Genomic DNA, 27500 nt, shown 5'->3' on the forward strand with positions numbered 1-27500 from the left:
ATCGACCTTTGTCTTTCCCTTGGATAACACTGGTGGCGTGGAGAGGGGAGGCCGGTATGCATGGGCGACTGCTGATCTTCCATAAAAAACAACCTTGCCCAGACTTGTGCCCCAGAGAGTAACTCTCTAGGTGCAAACACATGGTGAGTGTCTGACCGAAGCGGGTCACCATCATTGAACTTAGATGTGCTGCCATTTTACAATATACATATATTTCGTATGTTTTATATTTTAATATCATATCATCATCGTTGCAATCGTAAGAATTCAATTTCACGTTCGCGACTAACCATGTTCGCAATTTTGCATTTATGCTGGTGTTGCCGTGAGTAAATTTATCCAAGTTGATGTGTATACATTTGTTTATAAGAGTGTGTGAGCATGCGTTTATGTATCTGCTTATGAGCTGTGATGTATACATGTAACTATTGCTGCATACATATAATCTTCACACAAGTGTCTTTTGTGTCTGTGTCTGAGTAACAGCATGTGAAGATTTTACAGGCTTTACTAAATGTTGTGTATATATATATATATATATATATATCGTGGTACTCCGATCAACCGAACAACTTGCTCGTTAAATAACATGTAAGTGGCTAAGCATTCCACAGACAACTGTATTCTTAATGTAGTTCTTGGAGAGATTCAGCATTACACAGAGTGTGACAAGGCTGGTCCTTTGAAATACAGATACAACAGAAACAGGAAGAAAGAGTGAGAGAAAGATGTGATGAAAGAATACAGCAGGTGTTATCGCTCAATAAACCCCTCACAACGCCTGGTGTGGAAATCGAAACCGCGATCCCACGACCGCGAATACGCTGCCCTAGCCACTGGGCCATTGAAACTCCATAAACACACACATGCACACGTACATATGTATATGTATATATATATACGTAAATGTCAACCAGTGAGAATGAGTGTTCAACACAGTTTCTTTATTTGTGTATTAAGGATACCATTGGTTTCAAGTTAACAATTTTTCAAGGTGACCACATGGAGGGATGGTATCCGTCTCCATTTTGCATGTAAGCACCAAATATCTCGTGGAATGTCTCTGGAATTCACAGAAAGTTTCATAAAGAAAACAATAAATAAAGTGGCACTATCCTTGGATGAAAACCGTGCAGGATTTGGTTGATCCGGGGCTGTAGTAGAGAACGCTTGCCCAAAGTTATACCCAGTGGGATGAATCTAGAGTGCAGTTGGGAAGCACTGTGATTAGATTAACGTGTGAGAGTCGTCACAGAGAGTTTATTGGATTATATACATATATATATATATATATATATATAAATCAGAAAAGAAACACTATTTACAAATTAAAAAAATGAAAAATTACATTATACCATTTAGAAAAATTACTTATTATAGAAATATGAAATATAACAATGATTCAGTAATGTGCAAAAAAGTAAATAAAACGTATATATTCGGTTGAATAACGACAAGTGTTACCTTCTAATTCTTTCTTTGTTCTAATTGTCTTTCTAATTTTTTTCTAATTTACATATATATATACATATATTTTGTAATTTGTGAAATTTGATTTAGTATTTCTAAACTGAATATTTCCCTGTAAGTTTGGAATACTATTCGCTCATATATATATATATATATATATATATATATATATATAATATATATATATGTGTGTGTGTGTGTGTGTGTGTGTGTGTGTGTGTGTGTGTGTGTCTTCACAATTATTATTTGCAACATGAAACAAGCAGCTGCAGTCGTATAACTAATCATGAAAGCAAAAATGGAATTGAAAGTGGTCGTTGAAATATATGCGTCTAATTAAGCATTATTCCAAAGTAGTAATCAATCCGACATCTGCACTCATAAGAACGAATATAAATAGTTGTATAAAATCTTATGCTGCACAATGATCATGTTCATTCTAATTGATAAGTACGAATTAATTATAATTGGTACTTATCATCTATACATACCAAAATATCAAATGTATGGAAAACGAACATTTCAGAAGCAGCATATCTTCTATGGAATATTTATTAAATCGCAATCATTTAATGATGGTACTGCGACTGTAGGAGATAATGTGTGGGAGTGAGTGGAGACTAAATCGTATTTTCATATATATAAATATATATATAGGCGTAGGAGTGGCTGTGTGGTAAGTAGCTTGCTAACCAACCACATGGTTCCGGGTTCAATCCCTCTGCGTGGCATCTTGGGCAAAAGTCTTCTGCTATAGCCCCGGGCCGACCAAAGCCTTGTGAGTGGATTTGGTAGACGGAAACAGAAAGAAGCCTGTTGTATATATGTATATGTATATATATGTATGTGTGTGTTTGTGTATCTGTGTTTGTTCTCCTAGCATTGCTTGACAACCGATACTGGTGTGTTTACGTCCCCGTCACTTAGCGGTTCGGCAAAAGCGACCGATAGAATAAGTACTGGGCTTTCAAAGTATTAGTCCCGGGGTCGATTTGCTCGACTAAAGGCGGTGCTCCAGCATGGCCGCAGTCAAATGACTGAAATAAGTAAAAGAGTGAAAGAGTAAAAGAATATCTTCAGAAAATCCTCCTTTTCCACTTCGGTTGTTTATTTCATCTTCTGTCCGTCGCCGTTTCTTTCTCACTATTTCCCAATCCCGTCCTTTTCCGCCACAGTCCTACAAGTAGCCTTGATAAGATTTTGTGTGATGTTTTTTTTTTGTTTCGATGTGTCTCAGTACATTATTGACTTTATTCGTCTGTTGATTTAGTCTCTTTTGGTTAGCCTTCTTAAAGCCGCACATAAATCCTGTCCATTCTGTAATCAATAGATCCAAAATTCTGTCTATTATTAATCGATATTCATTATTTGAGTAGCCGCTGATCTCAATTCTTTCACAATTCACGGTATTATATTCTTGCGAATAACTGTCCATCTCTTCCACTATACCACTTTAATTTCCCGCAATCCCAACCTCACCCGATATCCTTCATTTAATAGCTTCTAGCAACAATTCTTTTAACCATCCATTCTTTCGTATTGCTCTTGCTTGGTCACATAATCCCTGTTCAGTAATTCCGTACAGTTCCATTGTTTTCCATTCACTGTGCATTCATTTTTCTGTACACTCTGACAGACACGCCATAACCAGAATGCTTACTTGTTTACTCCGCATATGATTCACAGCATGGCTAGCAGATGCTGGATTACGACCGGGCCCATCCTGCTGCACAGTGGGCAGCTGCCGGGTGCGGTAACTTCACCATTGATTCCAGTCCCGTTCACAACCTTGTACTCATTTATTTTGTTTGGCATTTTCACTCACAAATGTGTGGCTTTCTTTTCATTAGGTTACTACCAACTGGTGTTTTTATCGAGATACCATTATTATTATTATTATTATTATTATTATTATATCAAGGCGGTGAGCTGGCAGAAATGTTAGCACGCCGGGCGAAATGCTTAGCTGTATTTCATGTCTTTACGTTATGAGTACAAATTCCGCCGAGGTCGCCTTTGCCTTTCCTCGTTTCGTGGTCAATAAATTAAGCACCAGTTGCGTACTCTGTCGATTTAATCGACTGTTCCCCAACACAAAAATTTCGGGCCTTGTGCCTAGAGTAGAAAAGGATTATTATCATTATTATTGTTGATATTATTTTTGAGTAAGAGATCAGTGCATGTCATCAATATGACACTCGGGTAAAATATACGAAGCCCAGTATACCCATCATGACTACCCGTCTGATAAGGGTATACCAGGCACATGCATCACAACCATATGTGCAAGAGATAGTGATCTCATATCAAGATAAACAGTGCATAATCCTGCAAGTGGCGCCCAGGGGAAATTTTCTTCTGGTCGAGTAGCCCATCCCGCTCAAAAGATCCCTGAATAAGGATTGCTTAGGCATGTTTAACGAACCACCCATGTTTCCAAAGGTGAATTATTCAAACCCCAAAGAATTCATCTCAACATGATTATGATGCTCTTCCACTACTTCTGGTCTTGATCAGAGATGCACATATCGTCAGCCACTAAGGGACATGGTCACGGGTTAAAGTCAAACAACTGACAAGCAAATCTGTGGTATTGAGTAGAATATTTGCTGTAGCCCATCTTTTATACCAAGACAATACAATGTACACGATAAAATTTGTTACTATTATTATTATTATTATTATTATTATTATTATTATTGTTATTGTTATTATTAATATGGCGATAGTGACGAGGATGATGAAGATTTCTTTATTAACCACTAAGAGTTGACAAAAGGAATGAAGAAGGTATAGGATGATATATTGTAAGATAAATGTTGCTCTTTGCACGAAAGCTTATAAAGAATAAAATTACAAAGACAGCAAAAGAAGGAAAAAACTAAGAAACCAACATTTCTCAAAAGGGGGTAGACTTCTGAGTACTGTACGTGGAAATCCCGCTAAATCCTCTTTGTTTCGTCTATTAAGCTAAGTGTTCTCTCCTCACCCTCCCCTCTGCCTTTCCTCCCCATCATCCCTCAATATACTACTGCAGGCCTATTCACGCGGTTAATGCTTGGCATTTTGAGTCTCGTTTCCATAAATTTGCTGAAAGTCAGCGCCTCCTTCGCCATTCTCATTTTTTACCTTTTTAAATGAAAAATATTTATAAGGGCATGGCCAAAGACTAAAGCATTTGTCAGCAGTCTTTTAAATCTTGTCCATCACATAAAAACCTCTGTTGCCAAAGGTTAGTGAAGTTCTGAACAATTGTCTAAGCTGATAAACGGACCCATCCCATACACGACAGCAGGTGCTCAATATATATTGCGCGACCATTTCTATGTTTCCTGACCTCAGGTTACTTTGGATCTATCGCATAATGAGATAAAAATCATCACTAATAGCTGTTGGCTAACGTCTTGTCCGATGCCTTTTAATATACTTGTACGTTATAATAGGCACGCATCACGATTTTAATCACTATTTTGATTGTATTTTCAGTTATAAACGTGCATCAGACCGTGTCGTGACGTTTGATTTTTCAACGGCGATAATTTATCATGGCAGCAGTACAACAATGACAAAGCTAGTTTTACTACATGAACTGGAAGAATGTTTTATCAACTTTCCCAAGATGAGCAGTATACATTGACTCTCTGTCTTACATGGTTTACTGCTTGTGAAAAAGCTGTACCGCTTAGGTTTATCAAATTCCTACATGTCCTTCCTTTTATTTTAAATCGAATAGATCTAAATGTTCCGAGGGTTCACTTTCTAGAGAAGGCAAATTCGATTTAACACACCTGCTATATCAACGGGTTAGTTAGAACTATTGGCTGGCTGTTCATATTCGTGGTAATTTCACAATGTACTTCAGGAATGGCTAAATTCTACCGAATGTCTTCCTTTTCACTTTACAGAGAATTTTCGCCGACAGGAAATCACCCCGCCTTCCGACATTCTATATATTTGCTATGTTGTTGCTGCGAATAGGTAACTGGTCCAAATGCTACTTTTGCTTTCACTTCAGATGACACCGGCAGTAATCCCACTTATCAAGGAACTGGAACATTTGCTTTCCACGGCAACATTACGTAAAGCACAAATCTAGCAGGAGTTGAAATTACCTTATCTGAAAGGTGAGATCACCTTATCGGAACAAAAACTCAGTTCCCAAATTGGAAATTACCACCCGTCACCTTTGTACAAAATTCTCCAAATACGAGCGGTTTATCAATTGTTGACACGATATTCAGGTATCTACGAAGAGTGTTACAACACTCCTAGTACTTATTTTATTCGTTTCATATCGCAAGAGTAGAGTCCAGAAAACAAGCTGCACTTCTATTTCAACGTGACATGCCCACGCATGCGTTCGTCAATCGGTTATAGCAATATCACTCGACAACGATTCACTGAGAGAGACATTGAGAGCATTGTTTCCTGATTTCAAAACAAATGTAAATAAATGTCTTCAAGTACTGGATTTTATATACGCTGTGTCATGCCGACGTTGTACAATACCTGACACCGAATATGTCATTTTACATTATTGACTGAAAATAAAAATAGATGTTGAAAATGGGAATATACGGCATTAGGTGTAGATATAGAAAATACAATGTCGGCCTACGCATCTCATGGCAGGGAGAGAATAATGAGGAAAATAGGATATCTTGAAATACAAGCATAATGAATTCAGTGGCGCTATGAATGACTTATTGTATATGGGAAGCAAAGCTACGTACGTCTTATGAATATATTAAGAAGCAGGCATGAATCCCACGAAACGGTCGAGTTATAGATGGAAAGCTGAATGAAATGAAAACGTGTATGACAGCTGAAATCTCATTATTTCATAAATTCTCATTTATGCATCTGTTTGAGACATAACCCTCCGCAAGGAAACAGAGTAATGATGCGACAAGACATGCAATGGGGTTGCCAGAAGAAAGAAAAGCAAAAAGCAGAAAGACTAGAAAATGTGGGAAATTTATTTCAGTGAACTGAGGTAAGCAGGAAGCAGAACTCTAACAAAAAGAAATAAAAATAGAATGGGATGGAAGCACTCCGTCGGTTACGACAATGAGGGTTCCGGTTGATCTGAATCAACGGAACAGCCTGCTCGTGAAATTAACGTGTAAGTGGCTGAGCACTCCACAGACACGTGCATCCTTAACGTAGTTATCGGCGATATCCAGCGTGACGCAGAGAGTGACAAGGCCGGCCCCTTGAAATACAGGTTCAACAGAAACAGGAAGTAAGAGTGAGAGAAAGTTGTGGTGAAAGAGTACGGCAGGGATCACCACCATCCCTGCCGGAGCGTCGTGGAGCTCTTAGGTGTTTTCGCTCAATGAACACTCACAACGCCCGGTCTGGGAATCGAAACCGCGATCCTATGACCGCGAGTCCGCTGCCCTAACCACTGGGCCATTGTGCCTCCACCAAAAATAAAATCTTAAATGAAAAGAGTATATGAGGTGTTTTGAGAAATTACTCATATCAACTGAGAAATCACTCCACATTGAAAATCACCGAGGACGAAAATTACTTCCCACCTACAAATATTGTGAAATAATGAAATTAGTTATCGAATCTTCAAAACGAGTAATACGAAATAAAAAAACATGTCGATTTGTCTTATGTAAAAGCTACATATTGTGTTGCTGGTATGCTTTATATGGTTTGTCAGAATACACAAGCGTAAAAAAAAATGTCGGATTAATACTTGAGCAAGGAACAAACAAAATGTGAAGTGTGTATCAAGAAATGAGAAATATTGGTAAAAGCAAACCCTATTCGGTTCTTGGAAGATAAACAATCCACGAACGGGGAAAAAAATGGCGAAGAAAGGACAAATTACAAGACAAAAATAATAATAAATAATTGGATTCTTTATTATTCTTCTTCAAAGGGTAATTCATATATGAAACATCTACGTATTAAGCTGTACAAAAAATAGGCTATCTTTATATAACAGAAGTCTATAGATGAAAAATACAAAATTATGAATATCCTTGAAGTCACTAATGAAAGAAATGGAAGAAAAAAACTGCTAATGTAGCGCTGGGATACAGGATCAAGCGTTAAGGAATGAAAATATTGAAAGAAACCTGGAGTGTAATAAAAAGAAAATTATATTAATATATTCATACAGGAATGCTAAGAAGAAATGATCACACGAAAAAGGCAATTGTGGATAACTTGGAAATATTTGTATAAAGAATGGATGTGATTGATGTATAAAACCAAATGTTTCTCTATTATTCATTTATTAATATATAAGAAGGTAATATATTTAACTGACTAACTGAAAACCCTGTGCTTTTGCAAGCCGAAATCTCATTGCGAACTAAAGACGTACCTCACAAGATCCAATTATCATCTAACTCACGTAGTTACGCATACAAAATGAAATAAGGAGGAATTTAATTATATCCGATGCCGTGGATGGATGGAAGCACTCCGTCGGTTACGACGATGAGGGTTCCGGTTGATCCGAATCGACGGAACAGCCTGCTCGTGAAATTAACGTGTAAGTGGCTGAGCACTCCACAGACACGTGTAGCCTTAACGTAGTTCTCGGGGATATTCAGCGTGACACAGAGAGTGACAAGGCCGGCCCTTTGAAATACAGGTACAACAGAAACAGTAAGTAAGAGTGAGAGAAAGTTGTGGTGAAAGAGTACAGCAGGGATCACCACCATCCCTGCCGGAGCCTCGTGGAGCTTTAGGTGTTTTCGCTCAATAAACACTCACAACGCCCGGTCTGGGAATCGAAACCACGATCCTACGACCGCGAGTCCGCTGCCCTAACCACTGGGCCATTGCGCCTCCTATCCGATGCCATAAGAGTATAAGGAATGCAGGTTGCGTTACATATAGGCATAACGACCACACAGAAATAAAATAATATATGACCCGTATGTTGACTCGGGCATTAGAAAAGAAATTTTGTCTTTGCTTTGATGGATATGGAAGAATTAAACGTGCACAAGAAGAAATAAGTCAGAACACTTAGAATTTGTGAAGAATAACTAGTTATTTCAAAATATCCGGCAAAAATAATTGTTACATAAAAAAATTGGAATAGGCTGACATAGCATATTGAATCCATATGCGAAATGAAAATTAAAGAGAAAAACATTTCGCATTACCAGTAAAGAAAATTTAAGATCCCATGCATTTTATAATATGAGGACATGTATGTGCACAATTGTTCTCTAGTATGATAAAAATAATAATAGAAATACACTTTAGATGCTCCGAATTGTACTAGTTGTAAAAAGGGTAAAGACCCCCTTCGGTCAAGAATGACCATGGGATTGCACCTAGAAAGTTACCCTCCTAGACACAAGTCCGGGCAAGGTTGTTTATGGAAGACCAGCAGTCGCCCATGCATACCAGCCTCCCCTCTCCACGCCACCAGTGTTATCCAAGGGAAAGACAAAGGTCGATACAGCTTGGCACCAGTGACGTCGCAACTCATTTCTACAGCTGAGTGAACTGGAGCAACGTGAACTAAAGTGCCTTGCTCAAGAACACAACACGCAGCCCGGTCCGGGATTCGAGCTCACAACCTCACGATCGTAAGCTCGACGCTCTAACCACTGAGCCATGCGCCTTCACTACTGGTTGTAAGTACAAAGAAAAAAGGCAAGCGTTATTATGTGGGTTTAGGCAAGAAAATTTATATGAACCAAGAACACAAATAAAAGGTTTCGTTTATTTAACAATATTTCACCATTTATTGTGAAATATAAGCTGCGCGCAAAGACAAACACTCACCCACACACACACACATACACACACACACGCACACACACACACACACATACAAAATTAGAAACAGTTGTAAATGAAATACAATAGCTACAAATAGGCACTTTATACACATTAGCGAGTGTCATTCTCTAACAATCTTTACAACTATGCTGGACCTTATGACTAGAAAGTCCCCATTAATCTTTAAATGTCATGGGCATGGATGGAATATATGAAGATATAACACAATTAGGCTAGTATAATTTAATTTTAAGTTTATCCAAAATTCATTAGTAATCAATGAGTTTAATATATAAATTTACTCGTCTAAAATTAAACGTGGAAACTAAAACAAAATTCAGCATTTGAAATGAAATACATATATTTATCATTTAAATTGCCTGTTTAGATATATTCCATACGCAGAGGAATTCAAATATTTAATAATGTCATTTCGTGTAGGACCTTACCATTTCCCCAGTAGGCATATTTTCGAATGTTACTAGATAACTTAGGATGTGGAACTCTTATGTGTGTTCTCGCTATGATTTGTATTAAAATCAATTTTAGAAATTTCAAGGAACCCATTAAAAGGATACTACTACAGGGAAGATACCGCTTTAATAAGAATTATCTACTGCTAGCAGTATCGCTCGGTTTTGTTTCGACCCTTTAGAATTGGAATTTTTGAAAAATAAAAAGTTTGCATTATGTAGCTTGTTATTCTCTTTAAGTGAACATTTGTCTGGTTGAAATACACCGAAAAATGGCGACACAGCAGTCAAAAATTCGTAAAAAATAGGGATTTTCATAGAAAAAAAGCACCTTTTTGATGTAAATAATATTTGGTCTTAACATAGTCCGATTTGAATTTTATCTGCTACGGAATGAGGAGCAAGCCTTCTTCTATCATACTCTCAATTTTGGTCAACTTTCGCCGCAGGGTCTCGGAAGAGATAGAGTTAGTTGAAGGCTACCAAACCTGCCACATACAGACAACTTCAGCTTTATATATATAGATATACATTAGTAAACCTCAGTCCCACGGATATAGTTGAATGCTGACATGAACATACGCATAGTTAATATATTGGTTTCAATCATTTCATCGCGGGAATGTTTAAGTCTGTTACATCGACCCCGGAGCTCAACCGTTACTTAGCGGTTCAGTTAAAACGTCCAATAGAATAAGTATCAGGATTAAACAAAAAGTTCTGGTTTCGATGGATTCTTCAAGAAATTCTTCAAGGCGGTGCCCCAATATGGTCACAGATCAATAACAGAAAGAAATAAGAAAGAATAAAAGAAAAAGAGATTAGAGAAACACATATTTGCTAATCCAATGCCGTGTGAGTTTCTTTCGGTAATCATCATCATTGTTCGACCGTGGTCGAGACGATGAAATTTCCCATGCTACGCCAGACTTCACGGTCCATCATAGCATTACGGAGGTCCTGTTGCTGGATGCCTGTATCCCTGGAGATTACATCAGGGTAGAAGAGTGTGCGCCCTCTGGTATTGCGAGTAGATGGCTTCCAGAGGAGAAGAGTAGAAATTGCCTCATTTTCAGCTCTACAACAATGTCCAGCAAACTGGACCCTCCTACCTTTCACAAGAGATGACACAGGTGGTAGTTTCCCATATATTTGCATTTTGGTTGGATGACGCTTCCACGAGAGATTTTGAGCTCTCATAAGGAGGCGAGTGTAGGTTCCATCCAACCGCCTCTCAAGCTTCTTTGATAACGTCCAGGTTTCTGAGCCATATAGTAGAATTGGTTCGACTGTGGCTTTGAAGATTTCAAGTTTGAAGTCTCTACTTTCGGTAATAACTGTTATATAGATGTAATAACGGAGCAGTATAGGAAACTCGGTGGAACTCACGCCAATTAATGAGTGGAGAGTCAGGTAGTCTTGTATGAGAAGCGTATTATTGATGTACTTGACATATGTTGCAATCGAAAAGTGACAAGAAGAAGAATACTTCCACTTTGTATTATAGAAGCGAAAGTAAATCTACAAATGAAACTTGAACAATGAATATCTGGATAATGAAATGAAAATCTTTCAAACCAACGGGAGGAAGATAAAAGCATTCATTAAATATAGAATGTTCAATTGATAATTACATACTGCTAAATAATAGACCTGTATTGCAAAGCTGGCTACGTTATGGATATTACATGCGTCTTAGCAAGTGGGACTTTGGGAAATGTTAAAATCGCCATTAAGTAGACAATATTATAATCAGCTTTAAATATACAGAACATAAATTCTAACGCACTGTGATTTTCAACTTTACACTAGTGTACAGACATTCAAACACGATTAGATATTGATCAAAGAACATTAACGCATGCGTATAAATCAAACTGGCGACAATATTTACTTAGAACGATACAAACTAAATTGTGACTTCGAAACTTCTATATTTGTCAAATACACATACGCATACATATAAACACATACGTACGAATATATACATATATACATATATATGTACATATGTATATATATATATATATATATATAGATATATATATATATATATATATATATATATACATATACACATACATATAAACACATACGTACGAATATGTACATATATATGTACATATGTATATGTATATATATATATATATATACACATACATACACACAAACACACACATACACATATATATATACATGTATGTATGTATGTAGGTATATAAATTGGAGAGGAACCACCTTGTAGCAATTCAACAATGATATGATTACATCATACTATATAAAAAAAATTAAATACACAATAAAATATTTACCTTGAACTAAATAATAAGTAGTATTTAATAGTATATATATATATATGTATATATATATATATATTCTATATATATATATATACATATACACATACATATAAACACATACGTACGAATATGTACATATATATGTACATATGTATATGTATATATATATATATTATATATATACACATACATACACACAAACACACACATACACATATATATATACATGTATGTATGTATGTAGGTATATAAATTGGAGAGGAACCACCTTGTAGCAATTCAACAATGATATGATTACATCATACTATATAAAAAAAATTAAATACACAATAAAATATTTACCTTGAACTAAATAATAAGTAGTATTTAATAGTATATATATATATATGTATATATATATATATATTCTTGTGTCTGTTTGTGTTCTGTGTGTATGTGGGTGTGCGTGTTTGTGGGTGTTTGTGTGTGTGTGTGTGTGTGTGTGTGTGTGTGTGTTTGTGTGTGTTTGTGTGTTTGTGTGTGTGTGTGTGTGTGTGAAGTAAACGTTTGGAATTGATAAAAAATATGTAAGGATTATTGGGTATAATATCTACATATATTCCCGTCACGATATCAGTTGTTATTTCTGAAAACACAATGGCGTATACTGGATTGTTTTAAATGTGTAATGTGTCTAAAGCAAAAAATCGACGTTAAATGATAGAAATGGTTACCGAAACGTATTTGTAGCCGAAAAAGACTGCTCAGGGTTTTATTCGATAATGAAACACAAATGTTCAACGCAAAGTGATTTAGTTAATCAATAATATAATTGCTGTTTTCTTAGAGTATTTTATGCAACCTTGAGGGCAGAAACCATTATTCTCTACTCAAAAGATTTTGCCGGCTTTACTACCACAAAACGCTTTCAGGTGAACTTTAACATCTTCTTCAGAGTTGAAATTTGTGCATTCAATGCGAAACACTGAATCAGGTGAAAATCTAAAGGCGCAAGACTGGTTGAATAGGCAGTGAGATCCCTAGCATGAAAAATAGAACCTGCTCCGAAGGAAGTCCTTATCGAACGTCTTTCAAGTGTCAAGCATCTCTTGAGTGCGCATGGGCAAGAGGCAGATTGCTTTTTTTCTAGTTATTAGACTGCTGAAAGTATATTGTGAACAAAAGCCAGTCTTTTGGCCAACTTAATATTTCTGAAAATAGTATATTAAATATATTATTTTCTATTCTAGGCACAAGGCCCGAAATTTTGGGGGAGGGGCCGAACAATTAGATCGACATCAGTATGCAACTGATACTTAATTTATCGACCCCGAAAGGATAAAAAGCAAAGTTGACCTCGGAGGAATTTGAAATCACAACGTAAAGGCAGACGAAATACCGCTAAGCATGTAGACGAAATACCTATTTCTTTATTACCCACAGAGAGGACAAACAAGGACAGATAAACGAATTAAGTCGATTATATTGACCCCAGTGCGTAACTGGTACTTAGTTTATCGATCCCGAAAAGATGAAAGGCAAAGTGAACCTCGACGGAATTTGAACTTAGAACGTAACGACAGACGAAATACCGCTAAGCATTTGGCTCGGCGTGCTAACGATTCGGCCAGCTCACCGCCTTATGTTAAATATAATATTAAGACGTCATATTTAACAGTTGACACACTCAGAAAAATTGTTTTTTATTTTACAATTTATATTTACGATATCGTAATACCTAACATTTTACGAAATGCAAAAGTGTTCATGCCATCTATTGTATTAGGTCCTTTCAAGTTGCAAACAGGGCCTCGATGTTGTGTAACGGGCAACAAAGCCCAATTCAACCTTGTTTTGTTTGGTGATCCTGTTTTCTACAGAGAACATCAATATAGGTACAGTTCTATATTTATGAGATGAGGAATAATGTACAATATTTACATTATTTACAACAAACAAAATGAGGACAAATATCCGTCGAATGTAAATAATGTTAATAATGCTCAAGGTAGGTAATTAATGTGCGATATATCACAATTTGACTGTTGTCATAAATTGTATTCTTGGTATGAATAGAACTACAATATGCTTTGGAATTGGTTTTCTGCAGCACTCTTAGAAAGGATTTGCTCAAAGTAACCATGTCATTAAGATACAGCTCTTATACCGGATTCATTCCTTCATAAGTTGCTATTCAATGTTTCAGGCATACCATATAGTTTAGCTGGAACCTCTCTCTCTCTCTCTCTTCTCTTTATATGTGTGTGTTTGTGTATACACATACGTCTTTTTCTGGCTTCTCGAGCCACGCCTGGATCATAAGGGCCGGTTTCCCGGTTTCATTGGCGTACAGGTTCCCCACCTGAACGGGACGCCGGTCCTTCGCAGGTGAGCTGCAAGATGCAGGAGGAAAGGGTGAGAGAAAGTTGTGGCGAAAGAGTTGGAAGAAGTTCGCAATTACCTTCTGCCGGAGCCGCGTGCATCTTAGATGTGTCGCTCATAAACACACACATCGCCCGGTCTGAGATTCGAACACGCGATCCGTCGACCGCGAGTCCGCTGCTCTAACCACTAGGCCATGTGCCTTCACGTATACACATATGCATGCACACACACACACACATACACACATACCTATTTCTTTATTACCCACAAGGGGCTAAACATAGAGGGGACAAACAAGGACAGACATAGGTATTAAGTCTGGTGCGTAACTGGTACTAAATTTATCGACCCCGAAAGGATGAAGGGCAAAGTCAACCTCGGCGGAATTTGAACTCACAACGTAACGACAATCGAAATACCGTTAAGCATTTCGCCCGGCGTGCTAACGTTTCTGCCAGCCCTCACACATACACACACACACCACACACACACACACACACACACACACACACACACACATATATATATATATATATTATATATATATATATATATATATAATATATATATATATATATATATATATACATATATGCATTGAATATAGGTGTGTGTGAATATACGTGTGTATGAATGTCTGTGTGCGTGTGTGAATGCGCATGTGTGGGCGTCTGTGTGTGTTTGCACGTTTATAGTTATGTCCTTCATATAAAACCCACCGTTCCATTCGACATATTTACCAAGATAATTTACGATCAGTTTTCTTTAACAACCAGATTGTTTGAAACTTAATATTAGATTTCCAACAGATATAGCTATTGGGATCGATCAAACAACGTAAAACCACAGATCACTTTTGAACTCTCTATATATTCATATCACTCAAAGGGGAAAGTGAGTTCAGATCACATGTCATCTCATGTATCAATTTCATCCAGTGGACAGTATCAAATATTTAGGGAAATATTTCGCACTTACCTCATATATTTTACTCTTTGTAATATCATAGTCTCAGTAGCATTTCTTTTCAGTTCATTTCGGATATTCTGAAAAATATTGACAATAATAATAATAATAATAATAATAATAATAATAATAATGATTATAATAATAATAATGATTATGATAATAATAATAATGATAATAATAATAATAATAATAATAATAATAATAATAATAATAATGATTATAATAATAATAATGATGATGATGATGATGATGATATAGGTGTACGGAAAACACTCGGTGAGAAACGGAAGAAAATTTGAAGAAGGAAATAATAATGATAATAATAATGATGATGACGATAATAATACATAATAATAATTATAATAATAATAATGGATTCAAATTTGACTATGTTTAGTGTGAGTTATACTTAGGGGAGTCATTTTAGGTGGAGACATATTTAGGGGAGCTGTATTTTGAGGAGGGGGAAATTCGATATCCTCGACCCCATTGTTTCATTGGCACTTAATTCATCGATAACAACAAAGTTGACGTCGGCAGAATTTGAACGCGGAACGTGGCGACGGGCGAAAAACCGCTAAACATTTCGTCCAGCACGCTAACGACCTTGCCAGATCACCGTCTTGATAATAATAATAATAATAATAATAATAATAATAATAATAATAATAATAATAATAATAATAATAATAATAATAATAATAATAAATAATAATAATAATAATAATAATGATATGGGCAATGAGCTTGACAATTACCGACCCATTACTTGTTTTAACCTCCTATGGAAAGCATTGAAAATATTTTCCTCGCAGGGAAAATACATGTTCCTTGCGGAAAGCAATCTTTTACCAGTAGAAGAAAAGGGATGCGGAATGGGATGCAAGGTTAAGAAAGACTAGCTTGAGATAGAGAGGGTTATAATGAAGAACTGTAAACGGTAACAAAAAATACTTGTGTGTGGCTTAGATACATTTTAAAAATGCTTTCGACGTTCCCGCATTGGTAGATTTTGGAAACGCTTGACCTGTGTGGAATGACTGAGAACGTGTGTGCACTAATTAAGAACAGCATGCTCAATTGGAAAACGGATCTTTCCTGTGTCAAACAGAATTCCTTAAGATTACAGCCTCCCTCCAAAGCCTTCTTCGTGTACTAATAATTTCTATGTGGAATAAAATTATGTTTACATGTATGTTCTAATATGCACGTCATGAGTATTAGAGCATGATTCTCTATTGAGAAACCAATTCAGATGAAGAAAGCTAGCTCGGGAGAACATCATTCTTACATCAACAGTTCAACTCCTTCTCTCTCGCTCTCGCATTTCCAGTGGACGCTCGTAGTTTAGTGGTTGAGGGTGCTGCATTTATGATCGTAAAATTGTGGGTTTTTTCTCTTGGAGTGGTCGCTGCGTTGCGTTGACACTTCATTTCCCGTTGCTCCAGTCCGCTCACCCGGAAGAGAAAGAACAACTGGGTAATGCTGTGACGAACCGGTGTTCCGTACTGTGGGGCACATGGCACTCCGTCAGTCACGATGACGAGTTTTCCAGTTGATCCGATCAACGGAATAGCTTGCTCGCGAAATTAACGTGCAAGTGGTTGAGTACTCCACAGACACGTATACCCTTAACGTAGTTCTCAGTGTGATTTAGCGTGACACAGAGTCTGACAAGGCTGACCCTTTGAAATTACCAGCGGAATAGACAGTAGCAACGTGAAATCATGTTTTGCTCAAAGACACAACGCGTCACATATAATTGAATTCCCGACCTCACAGTCGTGATCTGGATACCTTACCGTCTAAGCCACGGGACTTCACCCTATGGGGCATATATATACGTCAGAGAATTTTTGGTTTTATAAGACTTTACCTTTGTAAGGACATTTACTCATTTTTGGTATATAGATGTAACGTTTTAGATTTGGATACATTGTGCAAAACAAGCGTGTGTTTTCTGATATAGTGAAAAATTTGCCTAGTTATAGTATATACAGCTTATTTATGCAATCATGTCGCAATCCAATTGCCAGCCTTGCACCTACATTTAGAAATCCATGCGTGAAGTTTTGTTATTTCTCACAGACATATTACTTTTCGAAAACAGACATCTGTTAAAAGCTGTGAAAATGGAAAGAAATTAGAAACATTTTGACATCTTATTTCTCTCTCTCTCTCTCTCTCTCTCTCTCTCTCTCTCTCTCTCTCCCTCTCTCTCTCTCTCATATATATATATTTATATAATGTTCCTTGCGTCTTAAATTCTATCTCAGAGAAAATGACAAGTTTTAATTTGTTTTACGATACAATCGAATAGTTACTATGCAATTATTTGCAGTTTTCTAGATTATTAAGAGTGAATGGCAAACATACATAACACCCATTCGAATGGCAGCGCGTAATACTCACTTTTCGAGGCTTTCGTTTTGTACGACCAGTTGCTTCTTATGGTATGTTTGAATTTACATTTGTTTTAAGTATCCATGAGGTACGAAATATTTTTCGTCTAACACAGATGAATATGTTTTACGTACCTTAATTTAAGAACGTCTAGGTTTTTATTTTAGATATTTACATACTGCGTTCAAACCCTGCTGAGGCAAACATTTTCTTCCACATCTCCGAAGTTGATATTGAACTCAAGGACATAACCCCCATAAAATTGCTGCTCTTCTACTTGAATCACAAACCTCTAGTACAGATCATAAGGTAACGTAACGTATGTGGTTCTGTCTTGGATATAATTCTATGATTCCTCACCTCTCTTTGATGATAATTGTCATTAAATGTAAATACTAGTAATTTCGAAACAGGAATACCTGAATCTGACTAATTCTGCTTTTGTTCGCTTTGTATTATATTCCTTCTCATATTTTTACCTTTCAGGTACCGCAAGGAGCTTAGCTTCTATTACAAGAGATAATTTAAGCGTTAAGTGTTCCTTATTCCAACCAAAGAACATTAATTTGAAAGAAGTGAATTCATATCCAATGGATTGGTACTGCACCCTATACTCATTTATCAAAGGTTTAGCCCTTATTTTATACATTGAGCAATTCCAAAGGGTATCATTTCTCTTATGGAACCAATGCCACTCCACTAACATAACATCTAAATATGTATTAAATACATACATTTTATTCTGCTTTATTGAAGAATCTTATCAATTCTCAAGCTCGTATTCCTGAAAAGCGAATCAATCTATGAAAGGAACTGTTATTTATTACTTACCAATTCGAGAAAATATATATGGTATAATACTGAGAATCTTTTTCCCACGATATTCTTCGATTGTAAATTCTATAACGTCTAATGCAACAGCGTTTGAAAGATCATGCAAAACGAGCTAAGGATGTAATATTACTCTTGGTGATATATAACATTAGCAACAAATACGGTTGTAATAAGCGAATAAAGAGACAATCGATAACGGATGCATTAAGCAAGCGAAAATAACATAAAACGGGAGAAACTACGGTATTAAGAAAGATCAACAAAACAGATACAGAAGAAAGAAAGAAAGTAAGAAAGAAAGAAAGTAAGAAAGAAAGAAGAAGAACAACACCAAGAAGAAAAAGAAGAATGTCAAGGGAGAGAATAAGAAAGGTAACAGGAAATATATGACTAAATCACCTCACAAGCAGCCTAAACCAAATGTTTTGAAAATGATGACGATGATGATGATGATCATAATAGTAATAATAATAATAATAATAATAATATTAATAATAATAATAACGATAGTAATAATAACAAAATAATACTTACACTAATAATAATAATGAGAAAAATAACAATAGTAATAATAATAAAATAATAATAATAATAGTAATAATAATAATATTAATAATAATAGTAATAATAGTTATGATAATGATAATAATAATAATAATAATAATAATAATAATAATAATAATAATAATAATAATAATAATAATGAACGAACAATTGCTAATCGATAAAACTATGTTGGCTGATTGCAAGAAAAGACACAAAAATTTGGCGAGTGCGTGGGTGGACTATAGGAGTGCATCTGATAAGGTCTCACACTCATGGACTTTGAATGACTGAAACTGCTTAAGGAATCCCACAATATCATGAAATTAATACAAAACTCTATGACAACGTTGCGAACTGAACTCACAGCATGGGAAGATAAGCTGAGAGAGGGAAATATCAAAAGTGGAATCTTTCAAAGGGATAGTCTGTTGACTCTCCTATTTGTTGTCTGTATACTGCCACTAAAGAGCGTTTTAAGAAAGATGGATGTGGGGTACGTGCTAGGCAGGGTGAAAGTAAGCAATCTGTGGTTTATGTATGACCTAAAGCTATTCGCTAAGACAGAAAAAGAAATCGAGAGTTTGGACGGCAACTGTGCAGATTGTTTAGCAAAAAAATGGCGTGGAATTTGGGATCAAGAAATGTGGTGTAATCATTCTCAAAAAAGCCAAGGGATCAAGCTACAAAGTGTTGAAACTATAAGGGAAGTCGGAGAGAAAGGATATATGTACCTGGGTATCATTGAAAGAAATATGATGAATGAACACAAGATGAGAGAACTGTACAGGAAAGAGTATTCGAGAAAAACTCGGCTTGTACTCCAATGGAAGCTAAATGGCCGCTATAAGGTTAGAGCTGGCAGAAACGTTAGCACGCCGGGCGAAATGCGTAGCCGTATTTCGTCTGCCGCTACGTTCTGAGTTCAAATTCTGCCGAGGTCGACTTTGCCTTTCATTCTTTCGGGGTCGATAAATTAAGTACCAGTTACGCACTGGGATCGATGTATTCATTTATCTTCCTAAGCGTAATTTACTCTTTACTCTTTTTTACGTGTTTCAGTCATTCGACTGTGGCCATGCTGGAGCACCGCCTTTAGTCGAGCAACTCGACCCTGGGACTTACTCTTTGTAAGCCCAGTACTTATTCTATCGGTCTCTTTTGCCGAACGCTAAGTGACGGGGACGTAAACACACCAGCATCGGTTGTCAAGCAATGCTAGGGGGAGAAACACAGACACACAAACACACACACATACATGTATATATATACATATATACGACAGGCTTCTTTCAGTTTCCGTCTACCAAATCCACTCACAAGGCATTTGTCGGCCCGGGGCTATAGCAGAAGACACTTGCCCAAGATGCCACGCAGTGGGACTGAACTCGGAACCATGTGGTTGGTTAGCAAGCTACTTACCACACAGCCACTCCTGCGCCTATTGGTGCTTATTGTTGAGGAAAGCATTATTGTTGTAATTCTTCTTCTTCTTCTTCTTCTTATCATTATTATTATTAGCCCTTTTAAGTATCCTTTCAGTTGCCATTGCCAAGTTCTATTCCAATCAATCTCATCTTTATTCTTCAAGAATTGATTGTGCATTTTCTTGTCCTGCCAAAATTTTCTCCATCTGCTCTCTCGGGTCTTTGCATAAATTGTATTTCGATTTACGGCTTCGTGCATTTTAAAGATTCTCTGCATTATCACTGCTTCAATCATATCTTTTTACTCCCCTTGACATACCAAGCCAGGCTATTCTCCTCTTCTTTTACACAACCTTCATAACACACTAACCTCCGTTCTCACTCTCTCCCCTTTACATACAATCTTGATACACCACTCTTGGGGTGTAGTTCCGTGTTCATTGTCATTAATTTACGTGTTCTCTGGTCTATCTCTTGTAATTCATACTTCTTCCAAGATACTATTACTGCCCTATATCTCATCAAAGCAACCGTGTTAATTGCTCTAACCTTATATATTTCTTTACTGCCCACAAGGGGCTAAACACAGAGAGGACAAACAAGGACAGACAAACGGATTAAGTCGATTATATCGACCCCAGTGCGTAACTGGTACTCAATTAATCGACCCCGAAAGGATGAAAGGCAAAGTCGACCTCGGCGGAATTTGAACTCAGAACGTAAGGACAGACGAAATACCGCTAAGCATTTCGCCCGGCGTGCTAACGTCTCTGCCAGCTCGCCGCCTTTATTCTACGACATACCATATCCTAACTTCATAACAGAGAAAACAGAAACTACTTCATGTTCTCCGAGATATTCCACTGCAGAATATAATATACGATGTTTTTCTAGCTTCGATAAATTGCATCAGAATTCTTCTCAGTCAAGTTGGTTTTGTGACAAAGCGACAGCAAATCAACAATGCTGCAAAAGGAAAATACGGTGGAACTAAATTATTCAACGTTTGGTTGCTAATTGTAACCATATTATAAGACTATTTTTTATAATACCTGGTGGGGTTTATGTTCGGAAAACTTCTGATCATAGAACTGATAATATGCAAGAATCTGCAGCTAAAAGGCAATAACAAATATTATACACGACAGAGCGGTTCTGTATTCACAGATTACCGAAATCACTACACACAGATCGTTGTTCAAAGAAGTCATGCTTTAAGTAACTTAACTATACATAAAGTTCATATTTATATTATTGATGTTATATCGATCACTTTCGTATTCGATCAATTTCATGTATATTGTTTGGGCTCGATAAAAAGAGGATAGTCTATTTCTGAAGACTTAGTTCTTCTAAGGTGTTAGTATTTCTGACGTATTAGTAGTTCTAGGCTGTGTGTTACGCCGGTGTAACAACCTGCGTGTTAACAATTTGGATCAGATGATACATGCAGTAATACAGTTCATACGCCCGATTTCACACACATACACACACACACACACACACACATGCATTCACACACACACATTCACACATACATACACATAATAGCTAATGTTATATAGTGAGAATTTACAAAAAACACAACAAAAGACGAAGACGGATGTGGAAAAAAGAAACCGATGTATTAGTTTAACGCTCGAGAAGTGAAAAGTCTTTAACGCTTCGAGCCTACGCTCTTCGTCAGAAAGGAACACAGAAATAAACAGGGAGAGAAAATAGAAAAAGGTTTAGTGGCTAGAGATCTATCATGGCGAATGTTATATATGCTGTACTGACACTAGCAAGGTGTGGTTCCTTATATAACATATCTAATGTTACAATTGGATTAGTTTTAATGTTTTAACCTTCTACAAAGACACTTGTAAATATTTTATAGTATACTATTTAAATACATGTCTCGTTGGATTACTTAGAACATTCCCAATAGCAGCTTATAGTCAGTTAAAGCAAGTCCTCGGTCGCTGACGAAGTTCATGAAGTGAAACAGCTCCAGCTGGTCTCTCTCTGACCAGAATGACGTTGTACATAAAGAAAAGAACGAATCTCTCTATATATACACGGCAAAATGTCTGTCTGTGTGTGTGTCTTTATACAAATCCACAATTTTTCAGTTAGAGGGCTTGCACTTTCTATGGTCATTCAAAACCGTCCAAGGGTGGTCGTGCAGATCTTTACATTTCCCCATTCACCCCGCAAAGCCATTAAAAAATCAATAGAAATGATCTTTTTGTGAATTTTCTATCCAAAACCCAATCAAAATGCCCGAAACTTGATACGCCAATTAAATGCCAGATAGCTGTATGTGATTGGTCGGGGATTTGGACAGTACTCGCGTGTATGTGCGCACGCACGCAGCTGTATATGCATGCACTAGCACTATGACCCGGCGTTGCTGGGTCATAATGCTAGTAGTGTATATGTCTGTAACATAGCGTAAGCTAAAAGCTGTTCATCTGTGAGTAAATACTTGGCATAGGAATTATAATACCTGGCTTAGATAACTTTTGGTTTGAATATAATTCTGTGTGGAAATAGAAAACATTTCGCTTTGTTTAGTGAGCGAAGCAACAGAAACGTCTTGTATGTAAAATTAGATTACTCTCTTTACTCTTTACTCTCTTTTACTTGTTTCAGTCATTTGACTGCGGCCATGCTGGGCACCGCCTTTAGTCGAGCAACTCGACCCCGGGACTTATTCTTTTGAGCCCAGTACTTATTCTATCGGTCTCTTTTTGCCGAACCGCTAAGTGACGGGGACGTAAACACACCAGCATCGGTTGTCAAGCAATGCTAGGGGAACAAACACAGACACACAAACGCACACACATACATATATATATATATATACATATATACGACAGGCTTCTTTCAGTTTCCGTCTACCAAATCCACTCACAAGGCATTGGTCGGCCCGGGGCTATAGTAGAAGACACTTGCCCAAGATGCCACGCAGTGGGACTGAACCCCAAACCATGTGGTTGGTTAGCAAGCTACATTTAGCAAAGGAAAACCAGTATTAACCAGTGAGAAATGAGAGTCAGCAAAATATGAATATTATACTTGAAACAGCTAAGTGACACAATGGCGGATATATGCAATCAGGAAAGAGTGAAGATGAATCAGAAGTGAAATGTATTGACATGGGTAAGAATAAATTTGAAAAATGTCAGAAAGAGTAACGTCAGTGAAGATTAATACCGGGAAATAAATTAAGATTATCAATGGTTCCCACTGCTGTATTAGACATATAGAATTCTTTTGAGAATATTTGGAACATGACACAAAGTTATAGGTGAAGTACTCAGAATGTCTGAAAAATATCTTGACGTAGAAGCAAAGAGATATAGCTAAAATTAGATTTATGAAGAATGTATTACGGAAACTAGACGAGAAAAGATGAGAGGTAAACAAGTTTTGCATGGATCAAAATTGGACAATATTAAACATATCTATTATATAAAATCTGTTCTGTCTATGTGTGTGTGTCTTCTAAAATCTCGGGCATCCTCCATCCGATTGCGCTCAATTTTGAGATGTAGATACCGACGGTATCAGGACGTATATAAGTCTTGATAAAATTACAATAATCGATTCCAGGTGAGAATGCGATCGATAAAGCCGTGGTAACGTGCATTTGTACGCGCAAATACATCAGTCGAAATTCGTCTTTTGCTGGTGTCTCAAATTTAAGTTAAATCAGTGTTTCTCAAAAGGGAGGCCTATGGGACGATCAGACAAGTTGTTTTGAGAAAATTTAGTTTAAATGTTCGACAACTCAGCACCGTCCATTGGACGGTGGGGGGGGGTTGCTTGTTTTACCATATAGTGACTGTAAAATTATGCAGCACTTACAAGGAGATGGTAATCTACGGTTTTTAACTAACTTAGAAAAAAGACTAGCTGAGGTGAATGGATCTGGAAATCGTAACATTAATTCATATTTTAGGTTTTATGTTATAGTTATAGAATATGCCCGAAAACAAATAACTAAGAACATATGGTTATATATCTAACGATAAACAAGGTTTGTTTAGACAGCTGGTGTTTCCGGCTTCTATTCCAAATCAGTTTTCACATTGATCTTATTAAAGATATCTTTATATATAAAAGTGTGTGTCTGTCTCCTACGATTTAGATTCTTAACTACTCCCACATTTTGCGGTGCAGTTTAACCAAAACCGGGTATCTTATAGTCGTGATTCATATCGAGCCCTTCTGGGTATTAGCGCGCGTCTACGATGAGTCTACAATTTTAAAATTAATTTACCATCATTTTTTCCATTTTAATGCATTTTTTTGCTATTATATAAGGAAAGTAACTCTCTAAAAATATATACGATGAGTCAACGATTTAAAAAAAATTTACTATAATTTTTTTTCCATTTTTAATGCATTTTTTTGCTATAACTCTCTAAAATGCTTATATAGTTATTTCCCTTACAAACCCGAGCAACGCCGGGCGATACTGCTAGTATACACTAAAGAAAAAATTTTAGCAGGCCGAAGTCAAAGTGTGTAAATATCTCGTAATAGAACATTCTCAGATTTTCGTCATGTGAAGCAATTGAATAAATAGCCCCGATGATCATTAGGTAAACACCGAGAAGGATAAACATATGAAATCAATGTTACATTTTTTTGCAAAATGAATGTGAGAAAGAACACCACTTGCAAATATTAATCTTTAGAAAAATATTCGTTTATCGTTTTATGAGGTTCAAATTATTTTTTAAAACTAGAATGCATTTCGGGATTCTAAAACTACAGCAGGTTCAATATATTATATTATGGCGGCGAGCTGGCAGAATCGTTAGCACGCCGGGCGAAATAATTTGGGGTATTACGTCTGCCGCCACGTGCTGAGTTCAAATTCCGCCGAGGTCGACTTTGCCTTTCATCCTTTCGGGGTCGATAAATTAAGTACCAGCTACGCACTGGGGTCGATGTCAGCGACTAAATAACTATGTCCGTCCTTGTTTGTCTCCTCTATGTATAGCCCCTTGTGGGTAATAAAGAAATAGGTAAAGCGACGAGCTGGCAGAATCATTAGTCCGCCTTCACGTCCTGAGTTCAAATTCCGCAGAGATCGACTTTGCCTTTCATCCTTTCGGGGTCGATAAATTAAGTACCAGTTACGCACTGTGGTCGATGTAATCGCCTTAATACCTATGTCCGTCCTTGTTTGTCCCCTCTATGTTTAGCCCCTTGTGGGTAGTAAAGAATCAGGTTCAATATATTATATTATATTGGATGGAAATAACATTGATATATACGTATACAAGTTATATATGCTTAAAATTCTTTTTTAAATAACATGTTCTGAATTTTCTTATCCAGTACATTTGTCTCTTCAGCGTTATATAAAAAGTGCCACATATTTGGAGCCTTAAATAATTGCTACATTATTTAAAGTTATGTTTCCGAAAACTAAACAGAAAACTAAACTAAATAGGCGCAGGAGTGGCTGTTTGGTAAGTAGCTTGCTAACCAACCACATGGTTCTGGGTTCAGTCCCACTGCGTGGCATCTTGGCGAAGTGTCTTCTGCTATAGCCCCGGGCCGACCAATGCTTGTGTGAGTGGATTTGGTAAACGGAAACTGAAAGAAGCCTGTCGTATATATGTATGTATATATATATGTATGTGTGTGTGACAACTAATGCTGGTGTGTTTACGTCTCCATCACTTAGCAGTTCAGCAAAAGAGACCGATAGAATAAGTACTGGGCTTACAACGAATAAGTCCCGGGGTCGATTTGCTCGACTAAAGGCGGTGCTCCAGCATGGCCGCAGTCAAATGACTGAAACAAGTAAAAAGAGTAAAAAGAGAAGATTATTTTTTTTTCCAAATAACATTTTAAGCTCTAATTTCTGAACATATCGATCGATACCTTGGCGAACATTATCACCTTAAAATATATTACACATGATAGAGACACAATGCAGTAGTTGGAAAGATAATTGTTCCAGGTCGTATGATTGAATTGTATCGTAGTTTCCTTCAACAGTTTGTTTGTCAAACCATAAAATGCTTCAGATTTCATGTAATGTGTCTAAGCTGAGTCAGTTCAGACAATTTTCGTCAGGATTTCTGTAACGGAAATCTCCAAACTTCTCTATACATACGAATATGATGTTTTGACTACTGGAGCGTAATAAATAACGAAAGAATTGTAGTTATCAAGGTACTTAAGAAAAAAAAAACTCTAATAATGTTCGTTTGTGTGCGCAGCCAGAGGGAACTGTAGAGTTCTTGTACTAAAAAGATTTTTATATTTTCAAATACTCAGGAAAGAACAAGTATTCCCAGAAAGGTTGTAGATATTAAGGGTTCAAAGTTTCTAAAGATGATCGTTTGTGTGTTCGGCCAGAGAAAATTGCGGATATGCAAGCTTTTCAACTTCTTATGAAGGAAATTCAAAATACTCACAAGAAATTGTATATATTCTAAGTTTTGTGAGATATTTATCAATCGTTCTGTAAAACACGTCGAACCGCTGTTATTGCTATTATTATTATTATTACTATTATTACTACTATATGTCAAGTAGGAGAGTTTCTGACATATGATTGCATAAGTAGCCGCTAACCGTATATGAGATTTGGAAAGCACGGCAATAAGAATATATTTGTATGTATAATATAAATATATATATATATATACATATATATATATATATATATATAGTATATATATATATATATATATTATCTATATATATATATATATATATATATATTATATATATATATATATATATATATATTCTTTTAACCTGTTTCAGCCATTTGTCTACCGCCATGCTGGAGGACAGCCTTAGAGCGTCTGAAAGTATAGTACTTAATATATCGTTCTCTTTAGCTAAACCACTAAGTTTCAGGGTGGCGGGGTAAACAAACCAGCATCAACTGTCAAGCAAATACGGAGCGACAAACACACACCCGT

At 36.5% G+C, this 27500-nt stretch overlaps 1 long non-coding RNA gene across 2 annotated transcripts in view; it reads right to left on the reverse strand.

Moving 5' to 3' along the window:
• Positions 1-27500, reverse strand: part of LOC118766900 — a 526709-nt gene that overhangs the window by 137147 nt on the left and 362062 nt on the right. For both annotated transcript variants that reach the window (XR_005002809.1, XR_005002810.1), the window contains exon 4: positions 15356-15423. This is a non-coding gene — a long non-coding RNA (uncharacterized LOC118766900). The remainder of the gene's footprint in view (positions 1-15355; positions 15424-27500) is intronic.

This window comes from Octopus sinensis, linkage group LG18 (assembly GCF_006345805.1).
Source record: "Octopus sinensis linkage group LG18, ASM634580v1, whole genome shotgun sequence".
NCBI classification, from domain to species: domain Eukaryota; kingdom Metazoa; phylum Mollusca; class Cephalopoda; order Octopoda; family Octopodidae; genus Octopus; species Octopus sinensis.